We start from the raw sequence: 14,745 nt of genomic DNA on the forward strand, positions 1-14,745 counted from the left end.
GCCCAGTCCTGATATAATTATCTTATTCATTCCATTGAGCAAGACTACATCCATCATTTTCTTTAAAGGTGAATTAGAGGAAGGATTCTCAGAAGCTGACAGAGTAGGCAACTCCAGAATCTCTCTTCCCACCTAGACAGCAATTGTGCTGGCAGAAGCTGTCTGATATAACTATTTTAATCTCTAGACTCTATTGAAGATTGGTAAATTCTAAGGGAAAGTTTGGAAAATACATTATGGTTAATTTCAGTTAACCATATTGGCTGCCATTTCCTACCTCCTTGGCCTTCAACCTTACACATGTCACTTGAGCAGTCTGAACACAGTTCATGGGAGCCAGACTAGACTGAAAGAACCCTGTCCTCCAAAATCAGGGATCAGTGCTCCGACCACGGATTGCTGCTTCTGATATCAGAGAGGGAAAGCATCGGGTTGTCTTTATGGTTGCTACTCTCCCCTTCCAAAATGATTTCCAGGGGATTTAAAGTCCTGTCTCCTTTTATCTCTCTCTCTTTTTTCCATTTTGGTAAAACAAAGACAAAGGCATTAAAAATAACTGCATCTTTGAGGAGAATTAGAAAATGACTATGCATGCCAGACACAGACAGAAAAGAATTTAGAAGACCTTATGTCTGTACTAAGGTTTTCAACCTCTTGATTCCAATGAAATAGGAAGATTTTGTTCCTGAATGCAAATTAAAACCATACTAGGATTCCACCTCACCCCTGTTAGAATAGCCATCATTAGCAACACCACTAAAAACAAGTGTTGGCAAGGATGCAGGGAAAAAGGAACCCTCTTATACTGCTGGTGGGAATGTAAACTAGTACAACCACTCTGGAAAAAAATTTGCAGGCTTCTTAAAAATTTAAACATTGATCTACCATATGATCCAGCAATACCACTCTTGGGGATATACCCAAAAGAATGTGACTCATGTTACTCCAGAGGCACCTGCACACCCGTGTTTATTGCAGCACTATTCACAATAGCCAAGTTATGGAAACAGCCAAGATGCCCCACCACTGACGAATGGATTAAGAAAATGTGGTATTTATACACAATGGAATTTTATACAGCCATGAAGAAGAACGAAATGTTATCATTCGCTGGTAAATGGATGGAATTGGAGAACATCATTGTGAGTGAGGTTAGCCTGGCCCAAAAGACCAAAAATTGTATGTTCTTCCTTATATGCAGACATTAGATCAAGGGCAAACACAACAAGGGGATTGGACTTTGAGCACATGATAAAAGCAAGAACACACAAGGGAGGTATGAGGATATGTAAGACACCTAAAAAACCAGATAGCATTTGTTGCCCTCAATGCAGAGAAACTAAAGCAGAGACATTAAGGCAACTGAGGCCAACAGGAGAAGGGGACCAGAAACTAGAGAAAAGTTTAGATCAAGAAGAATTAACCTAGAAGGTAACACACATGCACAAGAAATCAATGCAAGTCAACTCCCTATATAGCTATCCTTATCTCAACTAGCAAAAACCCTTGTTCCTTCCTATTATTGCTTATACTCTCTCTACAACAAAATTAGAGATAAGGGCAAAATAGTTTCTGCCAGGTATCAAGGGGGTGGAGGGGAGAGGGAGGGGGTGGGGTAGGTAAGAGAAGGGGTGGGGGGAGGGGGGAGAAATGACTCAAACATTGTATGCACATATGAATAAAAAATAAATAAAAATACAAAGATTTTGTTCCTGGGCATGGTGGCTCACATTTTTAACATGAGCCACATAGGAGACAGTTTGGGATGATTACGATTTGAGGCCAGTCTGCACAGTTAGTGAGACCTCACCTATGGTGGAGCACATCTATAACCCCAGCAATGCAAGAAGCATAAGAGAAGAATTGTGGTCTATGCTGGACCCAGGTGAAAAACACAAGACTCTATCCAAAAAATAACAAGGCAAAAAAGGGCTAGATAGATCAAGGGGTAGACCATTTGCTTAGCAAGCACAAGGACCAGAGTTTAAATCCCAGTACCACAAAAAAAAAATTTTTGTCAATGAGCTCCACGTTGTCAGGTTTTAATCCCTTTTCTCTTTTCTTCCTCCTTCTCTCAGCAGTATTTACATAGTTAAACACCCTTCACTTTCTTAAACATTTTATATGTTTAATTGCAAAACATCATGGATTATCTCACTTCTCCCAACTTTATTGACTCTCAGTCTTTTTTTACCTTCTTCACTTTTTGAGTGAACATCTAAATTTTAGAGATTCCTCGTGGTCAAGCCCATACCCTCTTCTTTTATCTCTCATTCCTATTCCTTAATAATTCATCCAGACCCATAACTTTAAATATCATGTGCATTTTTCTAGACTCTCACATTTAACCTGCCAATCCTTATCTGAACCCTGACTTTCAAACTTTTCATCTAACTGCTTGACATCCCCAGTTGTTTCTTTGTGAACATAAGCACAGCTTATTCAAAACAGAATATGTTCTGTACTGCGCCACCTTATACTGCCCCACCCCAAAATTACATTATTTCTTTTACATTCCAGGAAATTTAACCTAGGCACTACTTCTGAATTCTCTTTCCCCCTGTACCTAATCTATCCACAAGAACTATCAGTTATACATCAGCATAACTTTCCAATCCCTTCCCTGTTCTCTTTCAACTTTTTCCTCCTTTTACAAAATCACACTACCTTCACTTCCCTGTGGGCTACGATAATGTTACAGGGGCCTTAGGGATTAGGAATTATGCAGGAAATACCTTGGTGGGAGTGAAAATGGCCACCCCAAGAGTCCTGGTGCCAGGAAAAAGATTCATCTCCCAAAAGAAAGACTATCTCCCAGTTCCAGAGCTATAACTAAATTTAAGTATGCATATTTTCTGGCTTTTGACTCATCTTTTCTACAAGTTATAATACTCTTATGGAAAAGATGGAGGCAGATTGAGAGTTTCTGGCTCCCAGATTTGGCCAAAACTGTAAATAAATTCATTTTTCCATTCATATATTTTTTTCTCTTAATGCAAGTGAGCATTTGGACATAGAGCCAAGATTTATGGCCAAGAGTTCTAGTAAAAATAATAGCCAAAATATTTTCTCTATATCTACCATTAGAACCAAATTCTTACTTACCCAGTGGCCAGAATTATCTTCTAAAAAAAGTTAGATTATGTGGTTTACTTACTTAATGCTTCCAGCCATTCTAATTATCCAGCATGCTCGTACTGGATCAAACCTCTGCACAACTCTTCAACTACCCTTCCAGCATCTTATGCTTGTCCCCTTCTTTCTTGTAGGTATACCATTTCCTCAGAAGCTCTAATTTGGTTGACGTTTCTCAGAACTTTGCATTACTTTTTCCTTCAATCTGAAATGTTCCTCCTTCCCCTGAAATTGTCATTCAATGGCATCATCTCACAACCTAAGCCTCAGCTCAAATGTTAAATCCTCAAAGACTTTACTGTTCATCATATCTAATACTGCTCCTTTACCACCACCTTGCCAGTCATTTTCCACAGGATTGCTCAGTTTTATTTCCTTCAGAATATTTTTCCTCACCTATAATTATTTATGTATTGTTGTCTGACTCTCTCACCCCCATCTGCCATCACTTATAAGCTTTATGAAAGCAGGGACGTTAGGTGTTTAATTCATCACCTAATGCATGTTTTTAGAAAAGATCCTTGCACGAAATAGGTACTTAATAAGAATTGTTGCATAAATAAGTATCTCAGAAGCTTGTAAAAAAATCAAAATAAAGAAACTGGATTAATCTGTATGTAAGAGAAAATAGTGTCATTTCTAGAAACAATTGGGGCATGTTTTAAAGGATCTATCATGCTAGCATTAATGTACAGTTTCATAACATGGATACAGACAGCAAAATCCTTGACACAATAGTTGTAACAACTCAGAGTGGTGGATGTTATTATCTGTGATTTCAAATAGCAATATGAGGTCAAGAGAGATATAGTAATTTTCTCAAATCCATATAGCAAATAAATGGTGAAACCGGGATTCCAAACCCTCTGTGTTGATTCGAAGGTCCATGTCTTTGCTTTTATTCTACAAATAATAGACTGCTGAGCATAATGTTGAAGAACCTTCTCTCCTGAAAACATTGATTGCTATTCATGAGCTCAAAGGGGAGTGAAATATGTGAATATGGGAGTTGGTCTGTAGGGTTAAGAGAGTGAGGAAAAGAAGAAAACTGTGTGTATAAAAAAATGCAGCTGATGGGTGTCTTTTTCAAATACTATGGTGTTTCAATAGGGCTTGTTGAATCACATAATCAGTGTAATTCCAGGAGCAAGCTCGCTTGGCTCAGCAGTTTTAATATACAGATCAATTTTGCATTACCTCCTTCTGGCTGTGAGTGCTCATAGAGGGAGGTCATAAAACATTTATTGGGCCAAGGATGCAAATTGAGCAAAGAGTGAATCTTCAATCTGTGGACAGGCTCTTGAAAGAGACTTGTCAGATGGGTCTGTGATGAGCATTTGCTCTGCCCTACACTCTATGAAATTTTTATTTTCATTTCCTTTAAAAAATTCACCTGTTTTGGAGGGTGGAAAGTAATATACATACACATACATATGACTCCTGCATAAAAATCCATGTGCCATTTATATTTTAAAAATAAAAATGCATGTGACAAAGGCTATTAGAAAACTAAAGCTGGAGTATTATGACAGAAATTCTCCAATTATATTCTAGAAGTAAAACAATATTTGAGGACATCAAGTAAAAGTGCAGAATGAATGCTAATTTCTACCAAGAATTAGATTGTTAGCCCAAAAGTATCTATTGTGGCACAATATCCTGATAACCATCTACTTAATCACTGGTATAAGGGGGGATTCAGGGTCTGAATTGGAACTCAAAGATGTGAAACAACCAGGATAATTTCTACACTTGCTGTGTTACATTTAATTACTCTCAGGGTGGCCTGGCCTGCTGCTGCCCGTCTTAATCCATCTTAACCATTTCTCCTGAAGCAGCTAATGAAAAATGAACAATGGTTCACTATAATGCAGTCATCTTGACAAAGAGAAGTCAAGAAATGAGAAAAAATGAGCAACAGTAAAGAGGAGAAAGAAAGGCATTTCATAAATTTGTGTGGCTCATCTTAACCCTTGGAAACCTTTTACATTTAGGGCTTTATTCTGAGCATAGTCTGAGGCTTATCTCCATGAAGTTTTGCCTGCCAGTTGCAGCTAAGAGTGACTGCCTGTTTTTCTAAACTGATGGAGAATGTAGATCCGTCATGTTGCTTAGAACTAACTGAAGCTACCTTGCATCATTATTTTTCTTTAAAACAATAGCTTGGACAATAAGCTAGATAAAAGAGAGACAGAATATGTCTTATGCTATTGTTATTTGCCTAATAGCTGACCAATATGCTACAAAGAACAAAAATTTAAGCAGTATTTGTAGATGAGGATAAGAATTTGTGTTTGTATTTCTCTCTTAACAGATAATAGAAAACTTATGATAATGCTCATATTACTCATATCTGGACATTTTCTATGCAAAATAAAATAAAGCATAACATAGTATAAGAGACATTTTTTAATGTTAGGTTATATGTAAGATAACCACCATTCTGGCCATAAGCTCCTTGGGGACAGAAACAGTCTTATTTATTGTGTCTCCCCAGTAATCAGAATATTGCTGGGCACACAGGGAGATGTTCAATTTTTCTGTCTATTTGCTTAATCCACACAGAATCTTCAGAACACTTATAAAGATGAATTCTATATTTGAAGAAGTTTCAGCACATATACAATAAGAACTCTGTGACCTGCAACCCAGATCCCCTTGGATATTTTAATAGCTATACATTTTGAAGTTGATCATTCTCATTTCCCTTCATTTCACCTTATCCAAAAGGATTTTTACTTCTCTCCTATTTATAAAACCCCCCTACACTACTACTGCTACCCCAGTCAGAACAGTATTAGATTAGGAATCCTTTCTGTAGAGGCCCAGGGGAGACAGATTCGTGGCAACAGGAGCCTTCACTTCCTCTTTCTCAGCAAAGGTTTCAGTGAAAAAAGACAGACTTGGGATACCTTAACCTGACTTCTTAGTTCAGAACTCAAAAAATGCAACAGGCTTCTACATTTAAAAAATTCAATAAGCATAATATTTATTGATTTGCATATGTTGAGCCATACTTGATGCTAAAATGAAACTAACCAACTTTATCATGGTGTATGATTTTTATCTATTTCATGTGTTCTTGAATTTAGATGCAAATATTTTCATTGAGGATTTTTGCGCTTGTATTCATCAAGTAAATTGGTCTTAGTTTTATTTTCCATTATTGCATCCATACCCAGTTTAGTATAAGGGTAATACTGGCTTTATAGAAAGAGTTTGATAGCATTCTTTCTTTTATATTTTATGAAATAGTTTGAGGAACATTGGTGCCAGTTCTTCTTAAAGTTCTAATAGTAGTTGGCAGTGAATCCATCTAGTCTTGGGCTTTTCTTCATAGAAGGTCTTATTATTATTATCGTTAATATTATTATTGCTTTAAACCCAGTGCTCATTATGGATCTGTTTGGGATTATTTTTATTATCTTGGCTCAATATTGATAGGGTATATACTTCTAGAAGTTTATTCATTTCTCTAGAATTTCCAATTTATTGAAATATGACTTTTGAAAATATTCCATAATGATCCTCCAGATTTCATAGGCATCTCTTTTAATATCTATTTTTCATCTCTAATTTTATTAAGTTGGGTCTTATCACTCTTTCTTCTGGTTAGTTTCATTAGTGGTTATTCAATCTTGTTTATCTTTGCAAAGAACAAACTGTCTCATCGACATTTTACATTATTATTTTAATCTCCATTTCATTCATCTCTGCCATGATCATTATACTTCTTTCCATGTAATTTTGGCTTGTGACCTTGTTCTTGTTTTTCTAAGAACTTCAGATACAAAATTATATTATTGATTTGGAATCTCTCTGATTTTTAATGCAATTATATATATAAACATTCCTATTATAAATGACTTTGCTGCACCTCAAAGGTTCTAGTCAGGTGTGAACCCATTTTCCTTTGATTCTAGAAATTTTTGAATTTTCTTCCTGATTTCTTCAATGTCTCACTGATCATTCAAAAGTATATTGCTTGATCTCTAAGTGTTTGTATATTTTCTGTAGTGTTTATCTTGCTATTGATTTCAACTTTTATTTCATTATGATCTGATAAGATAGAAGAAATTATTTCATGTCTTATGTTTTTTCAGTATTGCTTTAAGGTCTAAAATATGATCTATTTTTGAGAAAGTTCCATAGGTTACTAGGAATGTGTATTTTGCAGCTGCTGGATGAAATATTCTTTAGATATATTTTGTCCAATGGATTTATGCTACAACTTAACTCTCAAATCCCTTATTTGATATTTTTGTGTGGATGGTCTCTCTTGATGAGATTGGATATTGAAGTATCTCACTTCAATTTCAAAACAATAGTTTTGTCTGGACCTGTCTGTTCCTTTATGTGCAGTAGTATACTATTATATACGTAATTGTATTGTCATGATGGATTGTTCCCTTAATCAGTGTATCAATATATAGTGACCTGCTTTATATTCTCTGTGTGATTCTGGCTTGAAATCTACTTGTCAGATGTAAGTATAGCTTCTTCTGCTATTTTTCTTTTGGTTTCTTTTGCTTTATTATCGTTTTCCATTCTTTTATTTCCAGTCTTTTCCAGTGTGTGTCTTCCAGTGAGGTGGATTTCTTTCAGGCCACAAACAATTGGTTCTTGCTTTTAAATCCAACCGTCCATTCTCTTTTATATAATTGAAGAGCTGAAAACATTTAAATCTAGCATTGTAATTGAGAGTTATTTGATAATTCTTCTTTTTTTTCTGGGCTTATTTGATTAGTTTTTGGTCTTTTTTTCCTTCCTATTCATCTTAGGCTTTTGCTGTTTTACTGAGTTGAACATATTTTATTCCTTCCTAATTCTCACTTTTCCATATATTCCCTTATGGATTTTTTTCTTTTCTGAGCTCTCATGTTTGTAATTGCCTTTCTTCCTCCTCTGTGTGCAGGATTCCTTTAAGTATCTTCTGCAATGCTGGCTTAGTGGTCATGAGTTGATTTAGTTTGTGCTTATCTTAGAAGTTGTTTATTTCTGTATCTATTTTAAAAAGGATAACTGTTGGATATAGTAATCTTGGTTATCAGTTACTTATTCTTAGTACTTGGAATGTATCATTTTGTGCTTTCCTGGGTTTCAGGGCCTCTGCTTAGAAGTCCAAAACAATCCTGATATGCTTGCTTTTGTGAGAAAGTTGGCATTTTTTTCTTGCAGCTTTCAGTATTTGTCTTGTTCTGTACCCTTAGCTTTTTAGCTATAATGTGATGGAGAGACATTCTTTTCTGGTCATGCCTACTCGGGGTTCTAAATGCCTCCTGTAATAGGATGCCCATATATTTCCTTAGATTTGGGTATTTTTCTTCTATAATTTCAATGAATACACTTTCTATGCCTTTAGTTTGTGTCTCAGCTCCTTCTAGTACCCAAGTGATTCTTAGGTTTGGTCTACTGGTCATGTCCAAGATGTTTTGAAAGTTGTGATTGTGCTTGCTTTTTCTCTTCCTTTTTTTTAAACTTTATTAATGGCTCAATATAATGTTTTCTCTTTTTCTTCAATACCTGATATTCTTTTTTCTCCGTTTATTCTCCACTTGAAAATGTCTAATATTTATTCTTTAGTTAAGTTTTATGCAAATGGTATTTCTACTGTATACACATAAAATTATTTAGATTTCATGATAAAGCACAAAACATAGGAAAGTGAACATTTAGTGCAGTTTCTGGAATTTAATCTTTCACAAACAATGAAAGACTTTTCAAAATTGGAAAAATAATTGATGTTTTGCATGAATTTTTTTATTTCCTTTTTTACATGTATTTTTAATTGGTGTAAATGAATGAATAATAAAAATGGGTTTATTGTGACATTTCCATAAATGCATATATTATATTTTGATTAAATTAATCCCCTTTATTATTCTTGCTCCCTTTTAGCAACTTATGGTAGGTTTCATTATGCTGTGTTCACACATGTATATGATATACTTCCATTATATTCACATTCTCCTTTCTCCTGAAAGCATGAACAATAGACAGGATCAAGCAGAAGAAAGATTATGTCATATTATTATTTTAAAAATAATAATGAAGTGATATGATCTTTCTCCACTTGATCTCCTTGATTGGCATACTGTCCAATGTGTTTTTTAATTTGATTCATTCAGTTTTTCATTTCAACAATTTCTGTTTTTCTTGCTTGATTGCTTTTCAGAATCTCATTTTCCTTCCTGAGTTTCTCATCACATTACTGACTTTCTCATCCAGGTCTTGAATTGTCTTCCTTGCTTCATTCTTTTGTTTGAATCTTCTTTAAGGTCACTGATCATTTTTAAAGTTTGACTTTTGAATTATTTGTCCAGGATTTCAGCCAACATTTTTGAATTCAGTTATTGGGGAGTTATGAACTTTTACAGAAGTCATGTTGTCTTAAGTTTTCATATTTCTTTGTTTCTATGTTACAATTTGTGTATCTGCTGGGATTGATATTTCTTGTAGAGTTTTATAAGGGTCTTCGTATTGGGCAACCTTCTCTTGAGGGGGTCACAATCCCCACTGCCACTCAGAGGAGAGAAAGCATACAGCAATAACAAAAACAATAACTCTAAAACAAGCTATACATTTAAATGTATTTTAAAAACAGTTGGAAACATCACTTGAACTCCAAATAAGTTTTGGCAGGAAATAAACTAGAATATTTGAAAGATTAACTTCAAGTTTAAAAATTATTAAATCTAAAAGTATTGATAACTGAGTAATAAAAAGGGAGAGGTAAAGGAAAAAAGAGAAGAAACACGATAGAAGAGAAGAAACATATATAGGATGAAAGTATAAGAAATAATAGACAGAGAACACAATAAGTACACAGAAAAATAACAATTTGAAAGATGGAAAAAATGCTAGTCAGTACTTCTTTCTTTTTAAAGAGGATGGAATTTCTCCCCAGGCTTGTCTTTTGCAGTTTTCTTGATAATGAGGTTAGCCATTTTTCTCTCTTAAGTACTAATAAGTTAGTCCAGAAAGGAGAATTAACAGACTGACCCCTGTCCTGACTTTTCTGCTGGGCTGTGTTCCTATTATTTTTCCATATTCAGTTCTGCCAATGTTAGGAGCCATCCTCAAATTGCTTCTGCCAGCTGATCCCAAGAACCCTCCAGTTGGTTACCTGTTACACCAGGAGTGCTCTGCTTGTGTAGGTTTGGCATGGGAAATACCCAAGCAGTGGCTTCTTTCCAACACCCTCTCCAGTCCTCTGGAAGTATGCAAAGCAGTGACATCAAAGCAATCTGCAGCGTTGGGTCAAGGCATGGGGCTCTGATTGATCCTTACCACACAGTACTCTTTTTTTTCTTTATTCATTTATTCATATGTGCATACATTGTTTGGGCCATTTTTTCCCACTGCCTCTGTCCCCTCTCTTTCTCCCCTGCCTGCCTTGCTTCCATGCAGAACATGTTCGGCCTTTTCTCCAATTTTGTTGAAGAGTAGACATAAGCAATAATAAGAAAGACAAGGTGTTTTGCTAGTTGAGATAAGAATAGCTATACAAAGAGATTCCTAGCATTGCTTCGGTGCATAAGTGTATTACAACCCTAAATGATTTATCTCTACCTGACTTAACTACTTCCCAGTCACCTTCCCATAGTGACCTCTGTCATTTTAAGGTTACTGTATTAGCTCCTCTGCAGTGGGCACATCAACCACTTTAAAGTTTTGGGTTTCCCACGATCCCCATTCCTCCTGTATGTGCTCTCCCCTTATCATGTGACTCAAGTCCAACAGCATTACTGCATTTGCTCTAGATCTAAAGACCACACATGAGGGAGAACATATGATTTTTGGTCTTCTGAGCCTGGCTAACCTCGCTCAAGATGATGTTCTCCAGTTCCATCCATTTACTTGCAAATGATAAGATTTCATTCTTCTTCATGGCTGAGTAAAATTGCATGGTGTATAAATACCACATTTTCTTAATCTATTCATCAGTAGTGGGGCATCTTAGCTGTTTCCATAACTTAGCTATTGTGAATAATGCTGCAATAAACATGGGTGTGCAGGTGTCTCTGGAGTAACTTGTGTCGCATTCCTTTGAGTATATCCCTAGGAGTGGGATTGCTGGAGCATATTGAAGATCTATGTTTAGTTTTTTTTAAGAAGCTTCCACATTGTTTTCCAGAGTGGTTGCACTAGCCTGCATTCCCACCAGCAGTGTTTGAGGGTTCTGTTTTCTCCACATCCTCACCAACACCTGTTGTTGGCTCACCACACTGTATTCTGTCTTAGAAACCCTGATCATACTTACACAAAGTTGGTGTTTCTCCTCAGACCGTAGCTCCCTCCATGTAAGTGCCCTCAATTTCCCTCTGCAGTGTGTCTCACATTTCCTACCCAAGTAGATATGTACCTGTGAATCTGAGTCCCAAGTCACACCAGTTTCCTGAGTCCACACTGATTCTTGCAGTGGCCAAGAAGAGGGAAAGGCCAGATGTTTTGTTTCAGATTTGTGGAGATGCAGAAAAGTGCTGGGAATCTTTAACACACCATCTTCCCAAAAGAGGACTTTTTTGTTTTGTTTTTGTGAAGCAGCATCTTGCCATATATATAACCCAGCTGACCTTGAACACAATATCCTCCTGCACAAGACTCCTGAGTGCTGGAATTACAGATATGTGCCATCACACCTGGCTCTCTTGTGGTTTTCAGTACATCTGCAACTAATCTAAAATAAACACCTCTAAAAACTTTTTTAAAGAATCACAAAATATTAAGAGAAACCCAACCAGATAACTAGATATCTCCCAGTTTTCCTGAGAAACAAAATTTTTATGGAAAATGTCCTAACCCTCTTCACAAACATAATCCAAATGGAAATAGGACTGATGACATAGCTGAGAAGGGACAATAGCGGTCAGTCAGATTCAAGGAGACAGCTCAGCATACTGAAGGATGGTTATTGAGAAGTGAGAAATGAGACTCACCAGGCTTCAGCAGAGTTTTGAGCAGAAACAAGGTAAAATTTTACTTGAACTTGACATCAGCCTCTTTCTCTATCCCCTGTCCAAAATGCTTATGTACCTTTGACAGGGAAAGCCACTCTATTGAGGCAATCCTAAGACAGCTGAGTGTTAAAATTAAAGTAACTGCATTTCTAGGGCCTCTTAGATCCTGTTAAAGAAGTAGCTCCAAGAAGAGGAAGATTTTTCCAAACAAACTGGAACGATTGATGAGCAATGGTATGCCTAGAGCCAGGTGAGGGTGTTCCAGGCTGGGCAGTGATGAAAATGAATGACCCATTCTTCACTAATGTCAAGTGTGAGGGTAAGTCAGAATCAAAGTATGAGAGAAATCTGATGAGGGCCAGAGAGCCATGGAAAATTATAAGAATGTCCAGTATATTGTGTAAAGAACAAACAGCATTGTGGTTACATAAGAGAAGGGTAACAATCAATCTGGTTGGTCAAGTGAACTTACCAAGATGTTCATGGGGCTGAGAGTATATTTTAAGGCATTAAACTGTATTTTAAGATATATATTTTAAGATATTTCATAGTATATTTTAAGACACTTCATAAAGGAAATCCAAAAGTATCAAAACTTCAGTAGTCAAAAGACCATTAGTAGGAAGTCATAGAATTTAGGAATAATACTTATAGAAATGTTTCCTTCAAACCCTGTAAAACTGGGCTCTTTCGAGTTACACTACTTATTGAGATGAAACACAGACAAACCACATCAAACAACCCTGCACACCAGTCTCAGGAAGACTTCGATATTTACAGGTCTGGTAAAGTCATAGTTTGCCTGTAATGGAAGGAGAAGGTGTCTGATGATTTCTTATGAATTACAGAACAAATTTCAGTCACACTAACACATATTCTGATACTAGAAGTCTGAGGTCCATGGAGGTTAAATTGAGCTATTCATGAATTTGACTTTAGGGACAAAAAAGAGTCCAGAAGGATACATAAGTAGAGTAATTTTTTCCCCAGTGAGAGATGGAGAAAATAGTTACCTATTGTTGAGCTTTCCCATCAAGCCACAGAGACTGAAATCTGAAGTGGAGTATGGAGGCTGATTTCCCTTCCAGAAGGTATTTTAAATGTTAAACTAAAAAGTACATTTCAAAAGACTGCTTTTTTATTCTCCTAAAAAACTGATGTCTACTATCATAGGTTTATAAAATTAGTATTTTTTTCCATATGGTTTCCTAATCTAAAACCTACCATAAGCCTTTCAGAGGATTTTTCTTCCTTCTTTAAAGAGCAAGGAGAAGGGGATAAATACCTGTCTTACCCCTATTGTATATATAAAACTTTAAAATTATATTTGTCTATACTTTAATTAATAAAAAGTTAGTTTTGTGAAAATTTTAATACAGAGTTTTATGAAATAAACAGTAAATATTTTTATTTTATTCTCACCTTCCAGAATTGGCTATGCTTAACAATTCAGTAGCTATATTTGCAGGTACTGTTCATGTAAATACAATCATAAAAATAAACTTACTTTTATTAAAAAATGTGATTATGCACTACATCCTACTTTTTCAATCTGCTTTTGACACTTGAAACTTTCTATGCATATAAAATCCCTAACATAAATAATATCATACTTATTTCAACAATGAGTAAGGGGATCTTAGGAGCATTGTATATTCTGCCCAAGTTCACAGAGCTTTAGGTAGAATTAGAGCCCAATTCTACCACTTCTTTAAGACAAGCTGCATGAAAGTAGAAATGGTATATGTTTAGGTATATTAACCTCCATTTTTTAGTTACGGATCAGCAAACATTTTCTGTCAATAGAGAGAGAATAAATATTTTGTGTTTTCTGAGTCACATATTCTTCTTTGCTTTTCGTGTTTTTTTAACCTCCCTCCAAACCATTCTTAGCTTGAGGTTCATATAAAAATAGGCCCCAAACAATGGAGATTGTATCGGACCTACTGGACTATATAAATTCCTAGTGTAGTTCCAATGGCATGATTTTAAAAAATAAACTTTTAAAATGCCAAAATTCACTTTGTTTGCCACTGGATGCACCTTTTCTTTTGGATAGACATATGCATTCTTAAAATGTAGCACAAGCTTTGAGAGGCTTGGGATCACTGACTCCATCCATGTACCTGCCACTCACCATGACACCACCCATCAAGCAGTAAGCTACAAGGCTTCCCACACCCATTCGGGTCAAACGAAGTGTAGTTTTAGTTTGCCTGAAAATAACAGTTTGAGAAAACAAAGGGACAAAAGCAAAAAGATCTCACATAGAAGTAACAACAGAATCCTACCGCATTTTTGTGTGTGTGTGTGTTTTTCTTCTTTTAGTGAGTTTCCAAGAATTTGCTATCATCAGAACTGAGCTCTTCATTTGGAGACACTAATGAGCACACCATTGGAAGGATGACTCCCATCCTTCCAATCAAAACTCCTCCATGCCTCATCCTCCCCCCTTCATAGAAGAAGAAAATTAATTTGGCATGACATTCCTCTCTACCAGGAGGAAGCAGGATGTATGAGAAAACAATAAGATCATGTAGACTGACTTTAATGCAAATATCAGTGTCTTTATTTATAATTTGCTGGTATTAGGCATGTTACACTCCTTGTGCCTCAGTTTATCTGTAGATCAAAAAATAAAAAGAACTGT

Source organism: Castor canadensis, chromosome 13, assembly GCF_047511655.1.
Source record: "Castor canadensis chromosome 13, mCasCan1.hap1v2, whole genome shotgun sequence".
NCBI lineage: Eukaryota > Metazoa > Chordata > Mammalia > Rodentia > Castoridae > Castor > Castor canadensis.